The sequence below is a fragment of the Artibeus jamaicensis genome, unplaced genomic scaffold (genome assembly GCF_021234435.1).
Source record: "Artibeus jamaicensis isolate MK-2021 breed Jamaican fruit bat unplaced genomic scaffold, CSHL_Jam_final contig_457, whole genome shotgun sequence".
NCBI classification, from domain to species: Eukaryota; Metazoa; Chordata; class Mammalia; order Chiroptera; family Phyllostomidae; genus Artibeus; species Artibeus jamaicensis.
The window spans coordinates 2,923,499-2,937,536 of NW_026521840.1; the positions used below are offsets into that span (position 1 = coordinate 2,923,499).

A 14,038-nucleotide genomic window follows, 5' to 3' on the forward strand; every position below is an offset into this window, starting at 1 on the left:
TGTGAAGCATTTAAATTTCATTGACAGACCCTGGACATTCTTAAAAGGGAAGCTGAAGGGAGGAGATGACAGAAACTTAAAACCAGTATGTTTAAGCCCTTTTCTATTAAAGAGCAAGTATAAATGGGAAAAACACATTACTAAAATTATAATATGTCAACTGAAAATCATATCCCATTAACTGAACAACTTGGCAGGAACATATAATCCCCGATACTTGCAGGGCAGCATCGGCTCTCATATATATTATCTGTTTTAATCCCCACAACCATCCTATGAGGTTATACCTACAAGGTCCAGAATTTCTGATACCTATTAGTTTGCTCTTTTTCAAAATAAACAACTTGATAAATGTATAATAACCTGGGATTTGTTTCATATGTCTACATATTTCACATGAATGAATTCATAAATCAGAAAAGATCCTTGGTTACCATGTCTTTAGTTTGGAAAACATGGTCAGAGTACATCTCTGATATCACACAAAGGTCAAGACTTTGATTATTTAACACTTATGACAGTTGTTTATACAAGGGCCTAACAACTTCACTCAAAAGCTGATCACCAGGTAGTAAAATTAATCTGTTGGATCATGGGGATAATGGGTAACTAGTACTTTAATTGTTCTTCAAATCACCCCACAGATTATGCTTTTCCTATCCTGGCCAAAGGCACAGCAGAGTCAGGCTTTTATGAACTCAGTAGGGAATGCGGTCATTCATTGAAAAATGGATTTTCTGGTAAAATTGAAGTTGGCATTTCCCCTAAAAAATTATAACAAAAAACTCTATTTTGTTAGCCTCATGGTGGGAGACTAAGCATGCTGGTGTTAGCCTTGGGTCCACTTATAAATTTATTAGAACATTTAAAATGCCATAAGTCATGCAATGAGCTTCCGTGGCTCTGTACCGCCTGCAGGACAAACACCAAAACTACTTGTCAAGGATGCAGGATGTACGATCTGAACCCCAAATGCTAGGCTTGGAAGAATATCCTCTAATACAAAATCATGGCCTATATGAATGACCCTCAGCAATTCTTGCCTCAGAATTCTTCGGCCTTCTCATCACTGATGATCTGTACCTCTGTCTCAGGTACCCATTTTCATGGACAGAAGAAATATCTTAAGGTAGGATAGTACAGATCTAAGCTGTTTAGTTCCAAATCTGAGCTTCGATACTTACTCTGTGACCCTGGACAACTCACAGTTTCTCTGTCCCTTGGATTTTCTTATGTGAAATTAGGTATAAATGTCCTAAAATGTGTAAAGAACTTCAAACAGTGTTTGACACATAGTGAAGGCTTTATAATTGTTGGCTTATACTTTCTTGTCATCACATGGAAATTTGCATCATCTCCGATGGTCAAAATACTAGTGTCTACCTCTGATGATAACTTCCCATCCTTCTAGAAATCCCATACCTTCACTCTCCCTATTCCTGGTCTTCAACACTGAGACCTCTATTCCCATGATTCTCCCACTTTTTCTCTGTCTACCAATTCGCACACGTCTTCCCCCTCTTTCTCAGTTTCATCTAAAGGGTTGATAATAAACAACTACCAACACCCTCACCATTTTTGGTCCCTGTTCATTTTCCGCAATTCCTTAAAAATACCAATGCTGAAAGCAGCGCATAATTCATCTTCCCTAGTTCCACATCCTGGCTTTTGAGCAGTGTTGTGGGATGTGAAGCCTCACCAGGGATGGTGCCACTCTAGATTTATGATTACATTTTCCTTTAATAACAACTGTTTAAAATGTCCTTCATCAGCTCTCTCTCTCTTCCTTTCCTAGACTGTTTTAAGGCTTCTCTTACTCTCCTCATGCCTTTGGCCCTATATCCATTTCCCCTACCCTCAGCAGATAAAAATAAGCTTAATACTACTGGAGAAAACAAAGTACAGGAATCATAATCTTCCTCAATTTTCACAAACACTGCTTCCTCATGCCCCCAGCTGGTAAACTCATATGCATCTATTCCTATTTCCCTCTCCTCCTTCCATAAAACACCATCCAAAGCCAATTTTTCTCTTAAGTAATGTGGAGGCCACCTGCCCAAAGCTTCTCAGAAACTTCTGTCCATCAATTACCCTCTCTCTTGCTTGGGTCTTTTTTTTTTCAATTACAGTTGACACATAATATTATTTCAGTTTTAGGTCTACAGCATACTGATTAGTCATTTATATAACTTAGGAAGTGACTGATCCCCTTGATAAGTCTAGTATCCATCTGATGCTGTACAGTTATTACAATACTACTGACTATATTCCCTATGCTGTACTTTACATTCACATGACTGTTTTCTAACTATCAAGCTGTATTTCTTATTCCCTTCACCTTTTCACCCAACCCTCCACCCCACTCCCATCTGGCAACCATCGGTTTGTTTTCTGTATTTATGAGTCTGTTTCCATTTTGCTTATTTGTTTATTTTGTTTATTAGATTCCACATATAAGTGAAACCATACAAGTCTTTCTTGGACTTATTTCACTTAGGATAGTAACCTCTATATCCATCCATCCTGCCACAAATGTAAGATTTCACCTCTTTTTATGGCTGAGTAATATTCCATTGTATATATGTACCACATCTTTATCCACTCATCTATCAATGAGCACTTGGGTTGTTTCCATATCTTGTCTAATTTAAATAATGCTGAGATAAACTTAAGGATGCATATATCTTTTCAAATTAGTGTTCTGGATTTCCTCCAATATATAGCCAGAATTATATGGTAGTTAGTTCTCTTTTTAAATTTTTGAGAAACCGCCATAGTGGTTGTACCAATTTGTGATATCACCAATAGTATACAAGGCTTCCCTTTTCTCTACATCCTTGCCAATACCTGTTGTTTGTTGATTTACTGACAATAGCCATATCAGCAGGTGAGAGGACAGATAGCCAACAGACATATGAAAAGATGCTCAATGCCACTAATCATCAGAGAAATGCAAATTAAAACCACAAATAGATGATCATCTCTCACTTGAATCTCATCCTCCACACCAGTTCTACTCCCCCTGGTTTATAAACATGCACAAGTTTCCCAGCCTTAAAAAGATGCTCTCTTGAATCAATTAGAGGCAGTCTCTCTAGCCACTGCCTCCAATTTTTCTTTCCTTTATAACCAAGCTACTTGAGGCTCATTTCCTCACTTCCCATTAGATATTTTAAAATACTGGATTATGAAATATTTCAGATAAGTAAAATAGACTAAAATACTGTAACAGAAAGTTCTGTGGAACCACTACTTCCTTTAAGATCATTAATCTTCACCAGTCGCACGCTCTTTCTCCACATAGAAGTAAGTACCATCCTCCCGTGGGTTTTTCAGTAACTGAAGATTAAATGGGTGTACAAGAATGATAGGCGCACATTCAAATGTCAACTTAATACAATCTGCCACCCCCATCTCTCAACTGTAACAGACAGCTGTTATAAACTAAAATGTGTCCCCCCAAAGTTCATATTTTGAAGAGTTTACCCACCATATGATTGAACTGGGAGATAGGGCCTTTGAAAGGTAATAAGGGTTAAGTGAGGTCATAAATGTGGTGTCTAACCCAGTATGACTTGTGCCCTTATAAGATGAGGAAGAGACACTCGGGAAGCACATGCACAGAGGAAAGACTACATCAAGGAGGGGCCTTGGGAGAAACCAGAGCTGACTTGTTTAGCACCTTTGGTTTGGGTCTTCCAGCCTTCAGGACTGTCAGAAAATAAATGTCTAAGGTTTAAGTTATCCCGTACATGACATTCCCTACCAAACTAATATATTGACCAAAAGTGTGTGGAAAGCCACCCAGTTTCATTAATCATTTTTAATTGATAAACTGAAAATATATTTGAAAACAATGAAATACTCACTTACCTGCTGGATAACATTAAAACATTTGGTAATACTCGTTTACTAAGATGTGAGAAAATAGGCCAGATACTGACGGTGCCAGCATACATCAGTAAAACTTTTTTTAACTTTATTATTTTGAAATAATTTTAGGCTTACAGAAACGTTGAAACATAGTACAGTGTTTCTGCATACTCTTCATCCAGATTCCCCTCATGTTAACATCTTATAAGCACAGTGCAATTATTAAGCCAAGAAATTAACATGGGCATAATAATATTAGCTAATCAACTGGTTTGGTTTAAATTTTATCAGTTTTTCCAATTGATGCCTTTTTTATGGTCTAGGGTGCAATCCAGGGTTCTGTATGACATTAAGCTTTCATGTCACCATAGTCTCCTCTACACTGTGATACTTCCTCAGTATTTCTTTGCCTTTTATGACCATAGCACTTTTGAAGAGTACTAATACTCTTGAAAATAACAATACCCTTCAGAACGATACCCACGATGTCCATAAGCCACAGAACCTGTTATTATGTTATCTACATACCTACAAAAAGATACTTTACAGATATGATTAAAGTAAAAATTTTGACATGGGAAGATTATCTTGAATTATCTACATGGGCCCAATATAACACAAGGGTCCTTATAAGAGGGAGACATGAAGAGATGCTCAATATCATTAGCTATCAGAGAGATGCAAATTAAAACCACAATGAGATACCACTTTACACCAGTCAGGATGGCTATCATCAACAAAGCAACAAACAGCAAATGTTGGAGAGGTTGTGGGGAAAAGGGGACCTTAGTTCACTGTTGGTGGGAATGCAGACTGGTACAACCATTATGGAAAACAGTATGGAATTTTCTCAGAAAAATAAAAATCGACCTGCCTTTTGACCCAGCAATTCCACTGCTGGGATTATACCCCAAGAATCCTAACACATCAATATCAAAGAACCTATGCACCACAATGTTCATAGCAGCACGATTTACAATAGCCAAGAGTTGGAAGCAACCTAGGTGTCCATCAGTAAACGAATGGATCAAAAAATTGTGGTACATATACACCATGGAATTTTATGCAGCAGAGAGGAAGAAGGAGCTACTACCCTTTGCAACAACATGGATGGAACTGGAAAGCATTATGCTGAGTGAAATAGGCCAGGAGTTGAAGGACAAATACCATATGATCTCACCTTTGACAGGAAGCTAAACAATAAAACAAACAAGCAAACAGAATAAAAACAAAGACACTGAAATAGAGAACAAGGGGATAGTGACCAGAGGGGAGAGAGAAGGATATTTAAGGGGAAAAATGGGGAGGGATTTTGAGGAACAAGTATGAAAGACACAGGGATGAGGACTGGGGGAAGGGAATGGGAGAGAGGGGGAGACAGGGCGGCGGGGGGGGCTGGGATGGGAGAAATAGACAAAAAATGTACTTGAAAAATAACTAAATAAAAATTTTTTTAAAAAAGAGGGAGCCAGGCGGTCCAGAGAGATAGGGGATGTGATGATAGAAGCAAAGGTGGAGGAGAGAGAGGGGAGAGGGTGGGAGATAGAGGGAGAGAGAAATTGAAATTGATAGGCGGGTGCCATGCTTTGGGGGAAGGGCCCACAAACCAAGGAATTCAGGCGGCTTCTAGAAGCTGGAAAGGGCCTAGAAAAGGGATATGCAACCTGCCAACCAACTTTGTATGTCTGACCTCCAGAACTATTAAGATGATTACCATATTTTCCGGAGTATAAGATGCACCCCCCACCCCGCCCTTCAAAATTTGGGAGGAATAATGGTTGTTAATGCTGCGGTTGAGTCGTTTACATTTACATTGGTGAAATTTTGTTATTTATATTCTTAAATATTTTACCACACTTTTTGCTTCAAAAAATTTTTTCCTATTTTCCGCCTCTAAAACCTGGGTACGTCTCATGGTCTGAAAATACGTTACATTTGTTATACTTTAAGCCACAAAGTTTGTGGTAATTTGTTACAGCAATGATAGAAAATTAACACAAATTTTGGTTCCTGAAAATGGTACACTGTTGTAAGAAATACTTAAAAATTTTAGAAGTAAAGTTTTTAAAATAGAAGTGGCTTTGTAATTGGGCAATGAGCAGATTCTGGCAGAATTTGAGGGAGCATGACTGAAACAGCCTACAATGCCCTGAACAAACTGTTAGCAGAAATGATCCTGCTAGTGAGGGCTCAGAAAAAAGTGAGGATCACACACACACACACACACACACACACACACACACCATAAACAGAAGGAAGTATACAGTACGTAACCTTTGAAATAGGCCTTTTTACTCAGTAGGATGCCCTTGAAATCGATCCAAGTTGTTGTGTACATCAATATTTCATTCTTTTATATTCCTGAGTAGTAATCCATGGTATGAATTACTGCAATTTGTTTAACCATTCACCCATTGAAGGACATCTGGTTTGTATCCAGTTTCTGTCTTATTACAAATAAAGCTGCTACGAACACACTTGTAGCGGTTTTGTGTGGACATGTTTTCATTCTCTGGATAAATGCCCAGGAGTGTAAATAACAGGTTGTAGAGTCTGAACGTTTTTTTCCCAGAGTAGCTGCAACATTTTATGTTCCCAATAAAGGTTTAATTTCTGTGTACTGTGGTCATCATTTGGTATGATCACTATTTTTAAGTTTAATTATTCTAGCAGGTATATAGTGATATCTCATTGTGGTCTTAATTACCATTTTCCCAAGGCTAGAGATTTTGAATATCTCTTCATACAGTTATTTGTCATCCATATAACCTTTTCATTGTCTTTTGCTCATTTTCAAATGGGATTGTTTGATTTTTATTGTTGAGTTTTGAGAGTTCTTTATATATATTCTGGATATGAGCTCTTTATCAGATACATGATTTGCAAATACTTTATCCAAATTGGCAGGTTGGATTGGTTTGGGTTTTTTTTTTTTTTTTTTTTTTGCATACTTTTGATAGGGTCATTCACAGAGCACAAGTTTTTAATCTTGATGAAGTCTAATTTATTAACTGAGTTCTGTAATGGTTTGTGCTTTCAGTGTCCTATCTAAAAACTCTTTAATAAGACTCTTCAGAAAATCCTCCAGATTTTGTCCCATGTTATTTTCCAAAAGTTTTATAGCTTTATGTTTAAATGTATAATTATTTTGAGTTAATTTTTGGATGTGATGTGAGGTTTAGGTTGAAGTTAACTTTTGTTGCCCATAGATATGCAATTGCTCAGGCACCATTTGTTGAAAAGGCTATCTGAAATGCTTTTCTACCTTTGTCAAAAAACAATTTTGCCACACTTTGTGAGGCTATTTGTATATTCTCTTCCATGAACTTACATATTAGTCTATCTGGGAATCTCAAACTGTCTTGATTACTGAAGCATTAACATTAATACAGTAAGAATTAATAAACTCAATGCCTCCCAGTTTATTCTGTATTTTTAAAATTGTGTTAGTTCTTTTAGCTCCTTTATGTTTCCATATATATTTCAGAAAAATCTTGTCTCTACAAAAAATCTTGCCAAGATTTTGCTATTAATTGCCTTAAACTTAGATATCAAGTTGGAAAGAATTGACATTTTCACTGACACCTTCCATTCCATGAGCACAGAATATCTCTCAGTTCACCTGTGTTTTCTGACTACTCTCATTAGCATTCTATAATTTACAGCATATAAACCCTATAAATGATTTATTATACTTATACCTGAGCATGTCACTTGTTTTGAGAAGCTGTAAATGTAAATGGCACTTGCATTTTTAATTTCATTTTCCACATATTCATTGCTAGTATATAAAAATACAATTGATTTTTGCACATTGGCCTCATCTCCTGTAACACTGATAAACTCCCTTATTAGTTCAAGGAATATTTTTTATAGACTCCTGAGGATTTTGATCCTTTCTGACCTGTATCTGTCTTATTTCCTTTTCTTACTAAATTGCACTGGGTAGAAATCCCATTACTGTGCTGAATAGCAGCGGTGAGAGCATTACTGCATTATTCTCAACTGTAAAGGGAAAGCATTCACTGTATCACCATTAAGTATGACGTTAGCTATAGGGGTTCATTTGTGTATGTTCATTACCAAGTTCAGGTCATTATCCCCTATTGCTAGTTTGCTTAAGTTTTTGTTTCTTTTTAAAATTTAAGTTGAATGTTTGAAATTTTTAGTCTGCATAAATTGACGTTTGTGTGAGTTTGCTTATTTTGCCTGTTAATATGGTAGATTACATTGTTTGATTTTCTTTGCTTTAATTTTTTTTCAAGTATAGTTGATATAAAATATTTGTTAGTTTCAGGTGTACAACATAGTGATTAGACATTAATATACCTTATAAAGTGACCACTCTGCTAAGTCTAGTATCCATCTGGCATCATACATAGTTATTACAAGATTCCCTAGGCTGTACTGTGTATCCCAATGACTATTTTTTATAACTGGTAATTTGTAATTTTTAATCTCTTTCATCTTTTTACTCATGTCCCCACCCTCTGGCCATCTGGCAAACATCCGTTTGTTTATTCAGCCATAAAAAAAATAAAACAGTATTCCTTATGTTGATTTTGTATCCTGCAGCTTTACTGAATTTGTTCATTAGTTCTAGCAGTTTTGGGGTGGAGTCTTGAGAATTTTCTAAATGTAAGATCGTATCATCTGCAAACTAAGACAACTGCACTTTTTCCTTTCCTATTTGGGTAGCTTTAATTTCTTCTCCTTGCCTGATTGCTCTGGCTAGAACTTCCAGTACTATGTTGAATAACAGTGGTGAGAGTGGCCACCCTTGTCTTAGTCCAGCTCTTCCAGGAAATGCTTTCAGCCTTTCACTATTGACTATGGTGCTGGCTGTGGGTGTGTCGTATATCTTTTATTGTGTTGGGGTATGTTCCTTCTATACTCAATTTGTTGAGTGATTTTTATCATAAGAGTATGTCGAATTTCGTCAAAAGCTTTTTCTATCTCCTTTGAGATAATCATATAATTTTTCTTTTTCTATTTTTAAAAATTTATTTATTTTTAGACAGAGGGGAAAGGAAAAAGAGAAGGAGACAAACATCAATGTGTGGATGCCTCCCATGTATCCACACTGGGGACCTAATCTGCAACCCAGGAATGTGCCCCAACTGGGAACTGAACCGGCAACCATTTGGTTCACAGGCTGGCACTCAATACACTAAGCCACATCAGCCAGGGCATAATTTTTCTTTTTAATGTAGTGTATCACATTTATTATTTCCCACACATTGAATCCAAATTGGCAGCTTGGGGTTTTTTGGGTTTTTTTTTTTGGTTTTTTTTTCATATTTTTGATAGGGTCATTCACAGAGCACAAGTTTTTAATCTTGATGAAGTCTAATTTATTAACTGAGTTCTGTAATGGTTTGTGCTTTCAGTGTCCTATCTAAAAACTCTTTAATAAGACTCTTCAGAAAGTCCTCCAGATTTTGTCCCATGTTATTTTCCAAAAGTTTTATAGCTTTATGTTTAAATGTATAATTATTTTGAGTTAATTTTTGGATGTGATGTGAGGTTTAGGTTGAAGTTCACTTTTGTTGCCCATAGATATGCAATTGCTATATCTATAAATGCAATCCATGGATCACAGGGATCTGCAATTCATGGATCACAGGGATAAATCCCACTTGATCATGTAAAATGATCCTTTCAATGTGCTTTTGTGCTTCCATTTTCTTTTTATCAATACATTATTGCAATTCCACTGCTAGGATTATATCCCAAGAACCCTAAAACATCAATTTCAAAGAACCTATGCACCACAATATTCATAGCAGCACAATTTACAATAGCCAAGAGTTGGAAGCAACCTAGGTGCCCGTCAGTAAATGAATGGATCAAAAAATTGTGGTACATATACACAATGGAATTCTAGGCAGCAGAGAGAAAGAAGGAGCTACTACCCTTTGCAACAGCATGGATGGAACTGGAAAGCATTATGCTGAGTGAAATAGGCCAGGTGTTGAAAGAAAAATACCATATGATCTCACCTTTAACAGGAAGCTAAACAACAAACCAAACAAGCAAACAGAATAAAAACAAAGACACTGAAATAGAGAACAGGGGGACAGCAACTAGAGGGGAGAGGGGAGGGAATTTAAGGGGATAAAGGGGAGGAATTTAGAGGAACAAGTATAAAGGACACAGGGACAATAACTAAGGGGGGTAGAAATGCGAGGGAGGTGGGGAGCATGGGGCGGGGGGGCTGGGATGGGAGAAATAGACAAAAAACTGTACTTGAAAAATAACTAAATAAAAATTTAAAAATACATTATTGCAATTATCTTTTGATTTCTTCCTTGACCTATTGGTTATTAAATAGTATGTTGTTTACTCTCCATATTTGTAAATTGCCCAGCTTTGTTCTTGTTAATTGCTTTCAAGGTTCATACCATTGTGGTTGAAAAAGATACTTAGTGTGATTACAATCTTCTAAAACTTGCTAAGACTTCTTTTGTGATCTATCATATGATCTATACGAAGAAATATTCCCTGTGTGCTTGAGAAGAATGTGAATTCTGCTGCTATTGGAAGTGTCCTGTATATGTCTGTTAGTTTTATTTAGTTCAAAGCACGAATCAAGTCTATCATTTCCATGTTGATTTTGTCTGGATGATATATCTATTTGTTGAAAGTGCTGAAGTCCCCTACTATTGTATTTTTGTCATTCTCACTTCAGATCTATTACTGTTTGCTTAATATATTTAAGTGTGCTGATGTTTGGTACATACATATTTATGGATGTTATATTCTTGATGAAGTGATCCCATTATTGTGTAAGGACCATCTTTGTATTTTACCATTTGGGGCTTAAAGTCTGTATTGTGTGGTAAGTATAGCCATCCCTGCCGTCTTCATTTCCACTTCTATGGAATATCTTTTCTACTCCTTGTGTCAGCACTGGTAGCTAGATGTTAATATAGGAAAGGAGCAAAGGGAATCAGACATTAAAAAGCCTAATCAACTAGGGAGCTAATTTGGACAATAAGCCTGATTAAATCTGGCAGTCACAGCTTCAGATATCCCAGGGGATTTCATGATTGCCTTACTAAGGGGATTAACACCTCTCCCTCTCCCTAGCAAGGAGGAGGTACCAGCTTTCTAATCTCCCCAGGGTAAAACAGTCCATTTGTGAGAAAGAAAGTCTATTGAATTTACCTATAATTCTGCTCTTTCTTTTATTCCTTCTTGCTTCCTGATATTCCATGATTCCTCCTTATTGTATCCTTTCTGTTTACAGAACTTCCTTTATTATAGAATAGGTTGTTGGTAACAAATTCTCTTAGTCCTCTGTTGTTTGGGTTGCATAATTTCTGTTATTCTTTTTTTTAATTATTTTCTTTCTTTTAAAAATTTATTTATTTTTAAAGAGAGGGGGAGAGAGGGAGAAAAAGAGGGAGAGAAACATCAATGTGTGGTTGCCTCTTGCACGCCCCCAACTGGGGTCCCAGCCTGCAATCCCAGGTATGTGCCTTGACTGAGAATCAAACCGGTGACCCTTTGGTTCGCAGGCTAGCACTCAATCCACTGAGCCATACCAGCCAGGGCTAATTTCTGTTATTCTTTAAGTTCACTTTCTTTCCCCTGTCCTCTCCATTCTATTCTTAAGCACATCCATTGCATTTCAGATTTTCACTTATTGCATTTTACAGTTGTAGAATTTTCTTTTTTCTTAAGATTTTATTTATTTATTTTCAGACAGGGGGAAGGGAGGGAGAAAAACATCAATGTGTGGTTGCCTGTCACGCAACCCCTACTGGGACCTGGCCCGCAACCTGGGCATGTGCCCTGACTGGGAATCGAACCAGCAACCCTTTGGTTCGCAGGCTGGTGTATTCAGCCCATTGAGCCACACCAGCAAGGCTACAGTTCTAGAATTTTCACTTGGTTCTTCTTTTTACCTTTTATTTCTTTGCTAAGTCTTTGCTTATTACTTTGCTAAGTATTTATTTGGAGAAACTTTCTATTCCTATGCCAAAATTTTTATATTTTTTCATTTGTTTCAAGTGTAGTCCTAATTGCTCATTAAAACATGTTTATGATGGCTACTTTAAAATTCTTGTCATATAATTAACATCTGTGTCATCTTGATGTTGCTGTCTGTTGATGGTCTTTTCTCATTCATGTTGACAACTTCCTGGTTCTTGAAATGGTTTTCAAACAAAGCCTGTTAATTTGCATATTATGAGGGAGGTGGGTGTGGGTGCAGTGTGGGGGGTGGAAATGATGGCAGGAAAATGGAGACAACTGTACTTGAACAATAAAAACAAGAGAGTCTTATGCTTACCTATATATCCTGTTCTAAGCAGCCTCCTCAGACCCTGCCACTTCAGAAAAGGACGAGCACAGCCAGGGTGGGGTCTAAGTCCAGGTTTTCTACTTGGCCTCCCTTGACATTCTAAAGGGAGTGAAAGACTCCTTTTCCTACTAGGCAGGAGTAGGAGTTTAGGCTTCTCAATAGCCCTCTAATGGTACCACTCTGGCTGGAGGAAAGGGGTGTCTCATTATTGTTCCCTATGTAGTCTCCTCTCCACTGACACCCCAGAGTGGCAGCCTTATTACCACTGAGTAGTGGTAAAAGTTATGTATTGCTAACAGGCCTCCCCTGACACCACTTTAGTGCTTATGGGGGGATGGGAATTCAAGTGCTTCATGTGGTCACCAGTGACAACATAGGGACTGGGAGAGATTGTCTCATTACCACCAGGTGTGGAATAAAGTTCAGTGTCCCACTTGGCCTTCTTGACACCACCACATGGGTTCAGGGGAGGGGAGGAGGTCAGCTGCCTCATTACAGACCAGGAAAGGTGTAAGTCTCAGCTCCCCATTCATCCTTTGCAGGCAGAGGCAGGGGTGGAGCTGTATTTTTGTCTGTGGTGTTTTACTGGAGTAGAGTTTATTATCTAACATTTTTCTGTTTTAGGCTGTTCCTTTCCAGGTTCTTTGGCTAAGGAGAGTAGGCTTTTGTTGGGAACATTTTAGACTGCATTTGTTGGTTTTCTTAGGTTGTCAGCTTCCAGACTACACAACGTGGGAGATACAAGGCAAAAACAAATAACAAGTGACTCATGGCCATGTCACTGCTTGGGTTACAAGGTCCCTAGCCAGTCTGGTCTGCCCTCTTCTCTCCATATTTCAGTTTCCTTGTGATGCTTTTATAAATAATGTCCTACAGGTGCCAGGCTAGCTCAGCTGGTACTTTTATAATTAATGTCCAGGGTTTTCACCTGTAGGCAGTTAGAGGACTAATGTGTACATATTAAAATCAAGCAAATGTATCAATGCATGTGTATGTGATTATACGCAATTTATTTTCTTGGTTCAAATGAGAAATGAGAAATTATTGACTAAGAATTGTAACTAGGGGTTGAACATAGGTAAAGAGTGGAATTGTTTGTCATTCTATATTTTCTCTATGGCTTAAAATTTTTACAATAAGTGGTACGTGTACCACTCATTATTTTACAACTTTAAAAACATTTAAAGCAGTAGATACTTTTCAGTGTTTATACTACATGACTTAACCCAGGCAACTGAAATTACTGTCTACTCTTTCCCTCTAAAACTCTCTCTTTCCAGGAGTCTAGGGCTCCCCCACCTTCTAGTTCTGCCATCACTGACCATTCTTTCCCAATATGGTTTGTAGTCTCTCCTATTGGCCCTCGATGTCAGTGCTTCATCTAATATTCTCTTGCTACAAGTAATCCATAAGAAAGACTATTCATTTACATGGTTCTCACCCCTCCCTTCTCTGCTATTGAAAACCAAATCTATTTTTCTAACCATGCTTCTCTTCTCTGACCTCAGATGTTTCATAGGCAAATCTATCTTAATTTGTCCCCAACTTAATTCTTGCTCTTTAACTTCAGATCTGTTCCCCTGCAGTCTTATCCATCTCAATAAATGGCAACTTCATCCTTCCAGTTGTTCAGATAACAAAAAAACTTGAAGCTACCCATGACCCTTCTCTTTCCCTCACATTCTACATATGATTTGTCAGCAAATCTGTTGGCTCTACCTTCAAAATACATTGAGAATCTGACTTTTCACCATCTTCACTGTTACCACCCTCATCCAAGGTACAATCATTTCTTGACTGAATTATTGAAAGAGACTCATAATTAGTCTCCTTGCTTCAACCTTTGTTCCCCTG

At 37.5% G+C, this 14,038-nt stretch overlaps 1 protein-coding gene across 6 annotated transcripts in view; it reads right to left on the reverse strand.

Annotated features, from left to right (window-relative positions):
* The window catches only part of OPHN1 (oligophrenin 1), a 271,254-nt gene that overhangs the window by 44,257 nt on the left and 212,959 nt on the right, over positions 1-14,038 (reverse strand). The gene's annotated exons all lie outside the window — the stretch shown is intronic.